Source organism: Chlamydotis macqueenii, chromosome Z (genome assembly GCF_036417535.1).
Source record: "Chlamydotis macqueenii isolate bChlMac1 chromosome Z, bChlMac1.mat, whole genome shotgun sequence".
Lineage (NCBI taxonomy): Eukaryota > Metazoa > Chordata > Aves > Otidiformes > Otididae > Chlamydotis > Chlamydotis macqueenii.
This window is the reverse complement of record NC_141593.1, coordinates 43,011,125-43,025,182: the sequence shown is the minus strand read 5'-3', so window position 1 is coordinate 43,025,182 and position 14,058 is coordinate 43,011,125.

Genomic DNA, 14,058 nt, shown 5'->3' with positions numbered 1-14,058 from the left:
GAAGGACAGTGTATTATGCTGAGCTAGGAAGATCAAGCTTTTGCACTGCAAGCAGGCAGACTGCAAAGGAGGAGGCAAAGGTGGGGTGAGTTTTGCTTTTCCATTTGACTGCTTTTAATTATGTGAGGTCTTCTGGGGTAAGGGAAATCACTGTCAAGATTGAACACCCTGTGACTGCCAAGTATGATGTGACAATGTACTCCTCATCAGTAGCAGAAACCAAGAATGATAATAAACATCAATAATTTTTCTAAGAAAACACCTTAGAAAAGTAGTTAGAATGAAAGGATCAGCACTAAAGCTCAACATATTGCATGAGGAATCCATTATCTAATATGAATTTTAAAAATAGAACACTTTCCCATTTCTATAAGATGCCACTTCTACAACACTTTGCAGGAACCTCCAGCCATCCCAGTTCTGAAGACAGTGAAAAAACATGCCCTGTAATATTATCCACAAAGGTGATTTAATATAATTCTGTGAATCCACTCAGATGAATAAACTACCCACACACAGGTTTAAATGTTTGCAGGGTTGGGCCTGATATACCTGAGCTCTCTGCTTCAATGGGACAGCAGAATTAATTCTTTTGGCTCAGGGAAGAGCCGGTAACAGTAAGTCTTTTGTCCACTTATAATGCAGTGCCTCAATTTTTTTTTTCAGCAGTTTGGCACTGAATTTCATGAAGTCTGTAAAATAAAAAATAATTATAGAGCACACATATGCAGTCTTACTGAAGAAAGTTTGTTTTGAACAATATAAAATTTAAGATGGTATTTTTCAGAGGTCTAAAGGGAGAGTAACCTGACATTTTTGCTGGGGAAATGCCTAACCTGAGAAATTAGCAACTTTCTAAGAGCTGTGTAAACAAATTGTGTACTATGGATGCCAAGAGAAACTGGTGAGAAGAAGTTTTCTCCCTGCCCCAGAGCTGCTGGCCAGCAGTTTTTGCAGGTGTTACTCTCTGAAATGCAGAAAATAAGAATCATTAGTGTATTTTTCCAACTTGTACAAGTGTTACAGCAGTATGTCATAGGTATATACATGCAGTGTCCAAACTGAGGTCTTGACTGAATCAATGCTGGTGGTGTTGCTGTTTGGGCACAGTGTGTTTCATGCTAGAAGGATGCTTCTCATTCTCTTCCAAACCCTCCTGGTTTTCTGCCCTCAGAGGTTATTTGTGGGAAGGAAAAGGCTCTGAGCATTGCGAGCTGAGCATTTTCTTTAGGCAGAGTTGATGAACAGATGAGATTAGCAGTGGCTCACATGACTCGTACATGGAGACTGGCAGGGGGAGAGCAGAAGATCAGAGCTGGTCTTTTACATAGACTTTGTTACAGCCTTTTTTTTCACTTATCTTTGAGCCTTGCTTTGTATGCTTTCTTCTCCTACAGCCTCTGCAGAGTTTTCTTTTGTCACTTGAAGAGCTTAGTTACTTCTAAGTTTCCCCAGGCTGGAAGAGATGTGTGGTTTGGTTTGGTGTTTTTTTTTTTTTCCGTCTTTGACTAGAGAAGCTATCCTGTGCAAACTCTTGTTTTCCTTCTTCTTAAGTTGTTTTCCCTGACAGAAATGCCCAGCTATCTGTCTGCCTGGAGAGGGTAACTAAAGGACAGCATGAGGCAGCAAATGGTGCAGAGGACAGTCTGCTCTATAGGGCTTTCTTCAGTATGGAGCCCAAGCAGAACAGGTTGCATTCATGCTCTCTGACATGGATGGACGTGGCACCCAGAGTGCTGGACAAAGAAAGGCATTATGTGTTCCCTTTGAAAGATGAAACAACTTCAGACTCCTTTTGCTGCTGCAGAAGGAGCATGTGCCTAGATACATTCCCGCCCAGCCAAGCATTTATGGAGAGTAGAGCCCTGCTTGCATGGTAACTTCAGAGGCCTGTGTCCACACATGACTTATTTGGCTAGCAGCTATAGCAATTAAACAAGTTCTGCCAGTAGCTTGGGTCGACATAGTCTTTTTTTTTTTTTTCCCATTAAGTAGGTCACAACATTGTTTTTTGATTTGTGCTCTTGTTTACTAGATTCTTACCCTGGCTGACAGATAGCCTGAAGGCATGGTATTGCAAAGGGGCAGCAGGATGGCTGTAGGTCCTCTGATGAGAGAGATACCTCCTGTCCCTCCTGTTCAGGCACAGAGCTACCACCGCAATGCCCTCTGTGCATCTACAGGAGGCCCTGCACAGACGGATGGGAGATGAGTGAAGGGAGAAGATGGGGGTCAGGGCACGTTGTGCTCTGCAGTTTGGTGAGCATGCAACGCGATGTCCCACAGCAGAGGCTTAAGCCAGTGCAGCGGTGTATTCGAGTGTCTCCCTGCACCAGTCGCCTCCTCTTATTTTACGGAAGTGCATCGCACATGGGCTGTGCAGGAAATCGGATGTAATAGATATGTGGTTACATTGCGAAAAAACCTGACTCTGTGAAATCACCACGTTTGTTTATCATGCAGAATGGTCAGATGAGAGACCCCTCACCTGCCTTCACAGGTGAATTGGACAGATTGTGCCTCCGAGGGTGACCGGAGACAAAGTGAGACCCTCTGACTCACCTCCCAGAGGCAAGTGTGCTGACAGGAGTCAAGGAAGGATTGTAAAACAGCCAAACAAAGGAGGAATGTTGCAATGGCCATTTTGAAATAAACCTGTTTGTGACAAGCAGTGACTGTGGTGATATTTATGTTATGATTTGTACTGAAGTGCAGCACCTGCAAGTTTTAGTCTGGATGACTTTTGGGACAAAAGCAGCAGCAAATACTGTTCTAACATTTGAGAATGAGAAAACAAGCATCAGGTGTTCTCTTGGCTCCAGGACCTCATTAACTCAGAGTAGGGCTTCTCAAACAGGTGGCTGGAGCATCTTTCCACTGCAAGGTGCAGCTTACATATGCAGCTTGACTCACGGCAAACAGGGCTTTGCACAGTTGCATCTCTCTCCGTATTCACTTGCCGTCTCTTTTATCTCTTATGTGGTAATTGCAATTACATCGAACTCTTACCTGGCGTGTATCGTACCACATTAGAGCACTTTGAGGATGCCCTCAGAAAGTCCTTTGCACCACTTTCCACTCCTCCCTGATGAGAAGTCCGAACTTTCTTATCTGTGTCTATGCTAGACTGTCAGCAACAGCGTCTGCCGCTGTGTCTGCAGGCCCCAGGCAGCCCCTGGCAGCCTCCTTGCAGCAGTCCTTGCTGAGAGACATGCATGTTATTCTCTCAGTGCCACTGACAAGCAAACTCTTACAGCCAGGAAGAGGTCAGAGGTGGTCACTGCTTTGGGTACCCGGCTGTTGATGCCATCAGAAGGCAGCCTGGGTACCTGCTTTTAGAAAGTCGTCATATTCCAGTGGGCACCAGTGGGACCTGCGCGTGGTAGCACTGGAAAAACAGCTCTTCTAGGGGAATCAAAAAGTCAGGCTCTTGTTTCTTTACAGAAACACAGCATGGAGGCTTTGGAAGACGGGACTGCACTCCCACTCCTGCCTTATGATGGTTGCTAAATATCGAGTTAGTTAAAATGCCTGGCTTACTGCCTATCTTAGTAGGGGAAAATAAGATGAGGAAAAGAAGTGTCCAAAGATTATTTCCTCCAAGAAGATCCTTGCTTCCAACCAAATCCTCAATGCACAGACTTCTCAGTTCAGTCCTCAAGGGTATTCAGTGCTTTTTCCTACAAGTCCTTAAAATACTTGAAAGTGTAGTGAAAATCTTTACACAGGCTGGCTGGATGACTCCTCTGCTTAGCATTACACGTGTTCTTTTGTTGGTTTGCCCTGTACTCAACTACTGGAGTTTTGAACAGTTTAAACAAAGCACTTAGGGGAAAAAAAAAAAGAAAAAAAAAAGCAGTTTGTTCAAATAGACAAATGCCTATCAGAAAGCCTGAAAGAACTGCTTCCTGTGGGAAACCTTCTTGCTGATGTTTTACCCTTCTCACCTGACTTTAATTTTTCTCTTGAAGGAATTTTTGTTTCTTTTCACGTCTGTTTCAGACAAGGAAGATCAATTCCCATCTCCTAAGTCAATGTAAATGTATCTCGGATCCCAGCCAGTGCAATTTTTTTTTTTTTTTTTTTTTTAACTGCTGGAAAGGTAAAGTTTGTACTTCTGCACTTTGGAAGCGGGTGTGTGAAAGCCCATGTTATCCAAACCTGATGCAATGACAGATTGCCTATCCTAAGCTTAACAGCTTTTCCCCCCAGTGCAGTCCACTCCTTCCTATTTATTTGTTTTCATGGTTCCTTACATTTGCTTTGTAAGTGAAGAGGAAAATAATTCACAGGTACAGATTCCCAAAGCCCTGCTAAATTAGCGAACTTTTCCGTACGTAGTAAAGAAAAGACAAAACCTACAGGTAAACAGAATTACAAATAGCTTTCTGTACTCCCTTTTAGTACATATACAGACTACTTAGAGACAGGTAGACTCTGGAAGTTGTACAAAGGGACATCCTCTCCCATTCACATGCAGCGTGACTTTCCCAATCTGCAAATCTTCCCAATCAGCCAGAGCCAATGCAGAAAACATCACGGGACAGGGAGCCTCAGGAGGAGGCTGCAGCATTGATATGTCTGCAGCAGATGGTGTTACACAAGAAAATCCTTCTTCCCTGCAAGCAGGGTTGGAGGGCAAGAGGAGGGGCCCTGTAACTTCTTTAGTGAGAAACGTGGACCACTCAGAGAAAAGGTCACCCTAATCTATGGTTATGGTTTAGCTGTAATACTGTCCAGAGTCTAGTATCCCATGCAATACCCCAGGAACCCACCATCCAAAAGCAATACCCTGATCCTTGGTCACACATGACCTGGTGTCGGGGACCAAGCTGTCCTCTGCTCTCAGGGTGGTGCCTTCCTGGGAAGGCCGATTCTGGAGCGTGGCCCCTGCGGACAACCTGTGCTGTGTGTCAGCCACAGTGTGGCAATCCCTGCTGCTTTGGGAGTGAAGAGTGAACAGCTTAAATGAACACCGTTCTTCAGAAGCAGGATCACAGAGCATCCTTTAAATTCTTTGGCGTTTGTTGAAATACTAGACAAAATGGTTTACAATTCACTTACAGAATTGGCATGGTTTGTTGGTTTGTTTTTTTAATGCTTTCCTAGGCAGAGTGACCTAGACTCAGGTCTTGAACCCAACAATAATACTTGGTGTGCAAGAAATGGAAGATTGAGCATTGCTTTGTAAGAGTATTTGAGTTTTAATTCAATTTGCTCATTATGTTGGTTTGAGAAGCAGGATTTACAGCAGCTGCTATGTATTGGCAAAATCAGGGGACTGGCAGGCGGGGCAGTAGTATGAGCTGCTTGCATCCTGCAGAAGGCTGAGTCAAAGTGGGGCTCTGCGACTTCAGCAGTGCCACAGGGATCCTGTGGCGCAGGCAGGAGCACAGCAAACTCCATCCTTCAGTACTAACCTTGCCTTCATCGCCAGATGGACCAGAATCAGCTGTACCCAAAGAGCTTGAGGAGAGAAGGAAAGGGATACAGATAACATTCTTCATTTGCTAACAGGAGTAGAACAAACTGCAATTCCTGGTAGGTCAGGGATGGCGGTGAGCCAGAAGCACGCAGTCCCACAGTGGTGCCTTTGCTGTACTGCCCCTCCCTCTGCAGCAGAGCAGCTGTCATCATTCCTCCAGGCTGGCTTTCCCCAGGGTACACGCTCTGCCATCTCATGTTTCTGGTGTTTCTGGCTTTGGGATAGCTGCTGATTTGCTAGAAGCAGGTAGATGACTATTTTAGCTTACTGAAATATTTTTAAAGTGTATTTTCTGCCACGGGCCACTGACATCTGCCCAGAGTTTTATCAGAGCTTGTGGAAATGCTTGACTAAAACAAACATTGAAGTCAAACCTTGACAGGGCTGGAAACTATTTATAGGTGTGGCTTCCCAAGCAGCTTAGGCTGATTTGAACGAGTGTTACTGCTGAAAAAAGGCAGTCTGGCCCTTCTCCTGCCCTGTGACTTCTCATTCCTGCCCTAAGCCATAGCAGAAAGCTCGTCAGGCTGCAGACAAAGCCTATGGAGCAAAGTGATAGCTTCCTACTGGAACTGGCCGAGCACGCAACCACACAGGGTCCAGTGCAAGCCCAGAAGACTGCGGTGCAAGGGTGAAGAGGACAGGACTTCCCCTTTCAGTGGGACACAGAGTTTCATTAGCTTAAGACACTTGGGAAAACAGACCATCAAATCTTACAATGTTGAGAGTAGAGTGCTGACCTGAGATACAGCAGAACTTGGTTAAAGTGTCTTTTGTGTCCAGCTGAGCAAGGATTCAAACCAGCCAGCATCAAATTCACCTGCCCTTTTATATAAAAATTATCTGTTTATCTCTCTGTATTGTTGCAAAAATATTCTGGATTAGAGTAAAGATAAGAAGAAAAAAAAGCGAAATGTTAGAAACATGGAAGTTGCTGCAACAGGTCCTCTAACCCCCTTCGGCTGTCCTGAGCGTAGCTACAAACACACATACACCACCCATAGACGCCAACTGCTCTACAGATAAGAGAGGTCAGCCTTGGATGGATTTGCGGATCTGTTGCCAGCGGTCTCCTGACCAAAACACATGGACTAAAGCTTTGAGCTGTGGCTATCAGCCAGAAGAGCACCTGCTCCTCTGTCTCTGCCCCAAACATGTAGTCACGTTAGCGGCTGCGTGCTCAGTTTTGTTTACTGTTTCCCACTAACCTCTACTGGTCTTCTTTCCCAAGACAGCTTAGATAAAGCTGAACACGGCGCTTACAAAGCTGGCAGAATTGGCCTTCCTCTCGCAATCAGTGTAAAGGGACTATGCCAGAACTGAACGTACAGGCCTCTCCAGGAGTCTGTACCAGAACACAGACTGGCTTTAGAAAGTGTTTCACCTTATTTCTCAGGGGCACTCAACTCTTGTTTACTATGACCATGGGTGAACCAGGGCATCCCATTCCTAAGCCTCTGTCTGTGTCATGGGGAGTAATGCCTCCTGCCGCCATATAGAACTATTTCTGCTCCCTACAGAAAGCGGTGTAGATGTTTTGCAAAGGTGAATGCCATCAGTATGCTTTCTAACCTGCCTATTTCAACACTCAATTATTACATTCTCACTCCCCCAGGTTTTTTATTTACTCAGCTCCTTGGAGCTGGCAATCACAGGTAGGCTTCAGGTAGCAGAGGTGTTGTAGTTCAGCCCCGATCGGGACCAGACTACGCAGTCTCTCTCTCACTCCCCCCACCCTCCGAGAGAATAGGGAGAGATAATATAAGGAAAAACAGCTCGAGGTTTGAGATAAGGACAGGGAGAAAATCCTTACAGTTACCATTACGGGCAAAACAGACTCGACTTGGGGAAAACTATTCATTTATTACTACAAACAGCAGGATAATGAGACAGAGAGCAAGATAACCTCCCTTCACCCCTCCCTCTTCCCAAGCTTAACATTATCTCTACTACCTTCCTCACCCCGAGCAGCACAGGGGGGAAGAGGGAATGGGGGTTGCGGTCAGTTCATCACGCGTTGTTTTATGCTGCTGCTTCATGGTCGGGGGAAGAACTCTTCACATTCCTCCCCTGCTCTGTCGTGGGGTCCCACCCATATGCCACAGTCCTTCGTGAAACTGCTCCGGCGTGGGTCATCTCTTCCATGGAGTGCAGTCTCTCCAGAACGGCTGTCCCAGTGGGCCCTCCACGGGCCACAGCCGCCTTCAGGCATCCTTCAGGACCCCGATGTGGGGTCCTTCACGGGCTCCAAGTGGATCTCTGCTCCTCCGTGGACCTCTATGGGCTGCAGGGTGACAACCTGCTCCACCATGGTGGTCACCACAGGCTGCAGGGGAATCCTGGCCAGGAGCCGCATTACTCCTCCCCCTCCTTCTGAACTGACCTTGGTGTCATTTGGTGACATTTGTTCCTTGTGCAAGAACACCAACCTTTTTTTGAGTCTAGACTCTAATTTCAGTCTTGGCATCTGAACACTACATCTTTGATCAACAGCTGTACTTAACATCTTGGCAAGGCCAAGAGGCCACTGATTTCACAGATTTCCTTATTTTTTGCATTTGTGTTCTACTCTCATCATAAGCCCCCTTCTGTATAATTAATAGAAATAGCCCGAGGTATCCAAGTACACTGAATAAAGTCTCTCTCTTACAGCTTGCACTGCAGTCCTCATCTCTTCATGGGGAAGTCCAGGACAGTCTCTTGGCCACACTGGCTACTGTGTCTCTGGCCATCAGGTGTGAGATGGTGCCACCCCTGGCCAATGTTGGGAAATGTGAGGAGACAACATCTTCAGAGTTTGAACTTGACGCTACCATAACACTGGGGCTGTGGCTGTAAATAATTTTTACTGTAACACGATTTGGACAACATCCCTCATCAACAGTCAGACTGATTCAACTGCCAACAAGAGGAAGGACATCCTCACAATTAAGCATGTGTCAGATGAAAACTAAGTGGCAGAGGTAGTTTAATAACCTACCACCACACCCTGCCTAATGGCAACATGGCATGTCAAGAAGTCACTGTTGTTTGCGATGCTAATGGAGGCTTTGACTAAATTACAGAAACGTGCACCTACACGGTATGTCTCCAGCTGGGATTTATAAGTGTTGGGAAGCACCCTCAAGCATTGATAGCCACCCAGACCCACATGTGATAATTCTGTTTCTGAGGAGATGCACATGCCTGCTGGTTATTCTGTTGGCCAGCTGTGGTCTGATGTAGAGACTCTTCTCCTGGGCAAAGACAGAAAACATTTCTACCAAGCAGAGGAGAGAAAAGTCAGAATCTTGCTTGGAGCGAGAGACAGTGCTCTTGGATAATGTTTCCAGTGAGCTATTTCAGACCGGTTTCTTAATAGTCATATTTCAGATTATAGCCCCAATCGCTTACACGACAAGCTTTCTAGACTCTATTACGTTTCCTAGATTCAAAAAAGACAAATTACTTTAGTTGGCAGGTTTGTTTGGGGTTTTTTTTTTTTTAAACCAGAAGTTGCAGAAAGAACATAAAAACAGCTTGTTGTTGCAACTGAAAACAACCTTGCTGATCTTACAGCTTCTCAAAATCATCATTAGTGGTGTTTGCACACTTTGATTTTTGAGGCTCACCTCAGCCAGATAAACACATGGAGTTGCAGGTAGATAACAGGAGTAAAAGGATAGACAGAGAAACGCAAGCTCTTGAGCAGGACTGAGACCAGGTCTGTGGGTTCGTTCCTCCAAGCTACAAATGGCAATCTTGGCTTCAGCTTACGCAAAATGTGGCTCTGGGCCTGGTGGACATTAACAATAAGGTTGCAATGGCATAAGCAGTCCTTGTAGGTCTGACCATCCGTAGAAGGACCCACAAGCTTCACGCCTACTGATGATGCATGGTTCTATGAGTCTCTAAACACTGGTGAGGGAGGGCAGTTGTCTGTCTTCTCTGTCTGTTATGCAGAGGCATGCAGAAGTCATGGCTCTGCTGTGGTAGTTACTATACAGGTGCATAACAAGGAGTTGTGGCTCCAGATTGATAGTGGATTAAAGGAGGTTCTTCTATCAGGTTTTGAAACTAATTCTTCTCATGACAGAAACAATTTGCATATTACTTCACTTACCAGTCAAAGTAACAGTCAGTGGCAGTCTCTATTAGTAGCTTCTTTGAGTAGAAAATTGCTGCCAAAGGGTTTGTTTCTCCATTAGGGAAAGCTTTCGTTTTAGAGATTTCACTGAAACCATGTCCTGGAAACAATGTGGATCAGTGATGGAGATGATAAACGTTTGCTTGAAACTCGTGGTTTCCAGCACTTGTATAGAAAACAGCTTCACTTCTGGGAATAAAAGAGGAAAAGCGGAGCCCAGTGAACACTGAGTGAGGCAGGAGCATCCCCCTTACTGCTTAACGCAGTGGTGCTGGGCTTCATGTAAACACACATGAACATTAAACCCGACTTTCAGAGAGATCCCTTTGTGCCTACAATGCCTGTTCCTGACCTCACTGAGGTGAAAGATCCTTCAAGTCAATCACACCACAAAGGAAAGTCTAAGACAGTCTCCCATCTCTTATCTTTAATATGTGTGATCATTTGTGTTTCCTGCTAATGCCATGAGAAATCCAGAGAGATCGCATCCCCACTGCCCAGCTGAATTGTGCTGGAGTCAGGACCATGGTTTGACTGATGGTAGGGAGGGGCCCTGGGACCATAATGAAAAAAAAATGCATTTATCTGGCCAGCGACAGCAGCCGCTTCGTCCATTCACTTTGACCTGTACTCTTTCTCCGTGCAACGCCTGACTGACCTGGTGTGGCAGACGGCATTTCACATGGGTGACGTAGCACTCTTTCCTGTGGTGAGTAATTTAAAGCAGAAGGGCAAGTCTGGCAGGGGAATTGTGAAACTACTTCACTAGCGTAGAAGACTGGCGTATTTAAATAACTGAGTATCCTTAGTGAAGTAGAACACATAAAGCAGCCAGAATTTCTCCCTCTGACTTACACCTTTCTGTGGTGGCCATGGGAGTCCCCACAGAGCTGTCCTAGTCACGATAGTAAGAAATAGGGTAACCGCATAGCACGAAGTCAGAGCTGGGGAAGTGGTTCTTCCTGTACCACTCCTTGACCTCCTGCCAGGCCTGGAAAGGTGTTCTCCCTCTTCCGTTAAGTACAAACAAACACTGGTTCTTGGGGGATGAATGACAAATGGGGAGGTCACTTGGTGGCTTTGTCTTTATTCTTTACACCCATTCTGTACGCTCAAACTGAAACCAGGTGATTAGGTTCCTTCCAGTATTTTCCTGAGAAGGCAGCAATAACCACTTTGCAAAGCACTCCTCAGCCAGGTAGTATTACCCGGGATAAAAAGGTCTGGAAGTCCTTCTCCTGGTAGCACTTCCAAACTCTGGGCCTTGATTCGGTTCCTGAAGCATGCATGGAAACTGTGTTAATCCATCAGTTTAAAGATTCATGCAGCTCCTTTCTGAGCCTCTGTAAGGAGATGGATGCTGCAGGTATACTGCAGGCCTCAAGCTTCCTGTGAAATCTTTACTGGCACTTCACTGCCAGGTCTAAGAGCTGCAAGCAGTATCTCCTGACTGTGAGCAACCCAGGAAATTCAGACCATCCTATCTGACACTAATTTGATTACAGTGACTCACCCCCTTCCATGATTTCCAGACTAATTGCTACAACATTCTCCAGCTGTCAACACCATCCCCAGGGGTCTGCAGAAAATTTTGATTCAAAATGTTCAGTTGCAGAAGATGGTGGTTTAATTCCTTATGTATAACCAAATCAAAGAATCTAATCCTAGCTGTCAAAGCCTTTAAAGGGTGAAAACACCTCCAAAATAATATCTTTCCTGCTTATTCTGCCAACATGTACCCTAGGAATGATGAAATCATCTCTGCCATGGCGGTTAGGAAGGTAGGATCGGGTTCTGTCCTGCAACTCACCTGGATTTGGCACTGGCTTCCATGTGCACTTGTTACATGACATAAACGTTGAAAATGAAATATCAATATGAGGTGATTCTTGCTAACTGTAGAACTGTAGTCACATAGGTTAAATTTTATATGAAATCTATTTGTCCTTAGAGGGAATGGGAATCTTAGAGATATTATAATATCCTATTTGTTAGAAGTTAGTCTAGCATGTCTGGGGGTAATTAAGAAGGGTGTTAGAACAGTGGTAGGTCCCAAACAGCTCAGACACCACCTGTGAAAATAGGCCCTGAGCCATCACTTTGGAGCCAGAAAGTTTCAAGGACAGCGTGACCTTGAGCTCAAGACCATATGTGGAGATTTCAAGGAGGAGTTTGACCAGCGAATTTGAGGAGGGGGCATTCTGACGACCACCAAGACCACCAAAAGACCCTCGACTCAAAAGACTGAGCATACGCAAGTGGGTGGGGAATATTATAATGATTTCTCGGAAAGTTAATGTTTATGTATAATATTTCTCAGAAATTTAGTGAATATGTATAATTAATGTGTATTTAACCTGCGCTGTTGATCGAACAGGTGTGCACGCTAGGTGGAGCGATCCCCCATGCGCCCAGCGCTGCAATAAAGAAGTGCCTGCTTCTTAACTTCTCATTGCTGTTAAGGAGTTTTATTCCGGATTTTGGTAACACACTTGACACATTGCCTTCAGCACAAAATTCAAGACCTCTACCCTCTGTTTTCCACAGTAATAAAAGCTTTGGCTTAGCAGTAGTTGATTGCACTCAGCACTCTGCAGAATAATTTTTTTTTTTTCACATTTGCAACCAATAGAAAGAACTAAAAAAATATGCCAATGCTACAAAATTGTAGTGCTTTGTAGGTAAATTTAGTGATAGCAGGACTTAGTGATGTCATCCTGATGTTCCCAGCAGATGACCCTTCTGTCTGCGCTCTCTTTGCTTAGCTGATTCACTCAGCTGCGTACATTTTGGCTTGTAAGCAGTCTTGTGTAAGGGGTGTGCAAGTGAGACTGATTCATCTCTAGGGGGAAACAGGCTGTAATGATCAAAGGATACTTCTTTGAGCCAACCTAAAATAGCGCATTTTGCAATGCAATGAGCAGCCTAAAAAGTGAAGGACACAGAGACTGAAAGAGTCATACACATGGGATCTGTTAACAGCATCAGCAGTCTAACCCCCGCCCCCCCCCCGCCCCGGATGCAAGAGCCCTCCTTCCTCTCCCATGTTTCCCTGAGAACAGTTTTGAAAAGCACGACTTTGTTCTCCCCTCCCTGTTCCCCGTATGCTGGTGTCTCACCCAGCCCTTACTCAATTCATGCAAGTTCCATCCCCTTTGCCCCCCCCCCCCCCCCCCCAAGCCTCAACTGCTGAGGTGCAGCAGAAGCACCCTGACTGTACTTCCAATCCAAACGGCCTGAAGCTTCTCCAGGTTGGTTATGCTCAGCTGTGACAATGCCCGCGTCTCCAGGGAAGACGCCTTGCCGCGCTGTGCTCTGCATCCTGTGCAGATGCAAGGGAGTGCATATTCCCAAACCCGAACAAAAGAGAAATGCCCAAACTTTTGCAGCAGGTGCTACAACATTTCAGCAGGAGGAAGTGCAGCCTCAGGCTGTTGACATCACTTTGCCAGCAAACCCTTCAGAATAAGATGCAGCATGCTTAGGCATTTACTCCTGTTGAAGACCCCTTATCATCCTGCACAGAGTTCTTCCTAGTCTTCCTCTCTGCCTAGGAGATGTCAATGCATAGTTGTTGTGTAGGTACCCCAGGCTTAGTGACAGCACAACCCAGATTCTGGGCAAGACAGCCCAGGTTTGCCTCGTCTCAGGGCAGGGCTGTAGTTTTTAAGGTACATCCAACTGACTCAGCAACATGGCTGCATTCTGAACAACGATGTTTAAACATGTATGTTTTGGATTTGGACCTCACCCAGGGTAGTCTGACTGGTGCAGAAACACTAGGTCAATCTAGCTAATGCAAACTTGAACTAGGTCCACGAAGATCCTCTCTGGCTCTAAGGCAGTGCTAGCTGCTGGCCTCACTGTTCCTGTAAAGCTTGTTATGATGAACGGCATAGCCACACAGAGGAACACCATCAATCCTCTTCTACATACAGCTCATCTGATTTTTGGAGACCCAGCTCTTCTACCTGGAAAGTCTGAGTGGCTTGGCTGTAACCCTTTTGGAAAACAAGTACCTCAGGGATTGTTAAAAACTGATTTTCTTCCTCTTTTCTAGCCACTACCTTGCCTTCAGACAAATACTGAAAAGATATGGGAGTGAATCTATGATCCTGTTTGACATTTTTTGTGACTGGCTGGACTGAGTTTAACAAACAAAAAGTCAAACAGAAATAAATTTTAATATTGTACATAATGCTTTCAGGCCACCTTCGAAGAAGATATTGCACTGCTCCATTTCCTGTCACCTAAAGAGAGGTTTCAGCCAACAGGAGTTACAGGTTGGGCATTACACCTCCATTTCATCGGCAAAGCTGGAATAGCGATGTGATTCAAATCAAGGCACCATTTCAAACAACTATGCTGCAGCACAGCACCTTTGGAATACAAAGGCTGCAATGAACTAACAGGTAGCTTCTCCTTGGAGAAGGCAATGAAGCCAGCA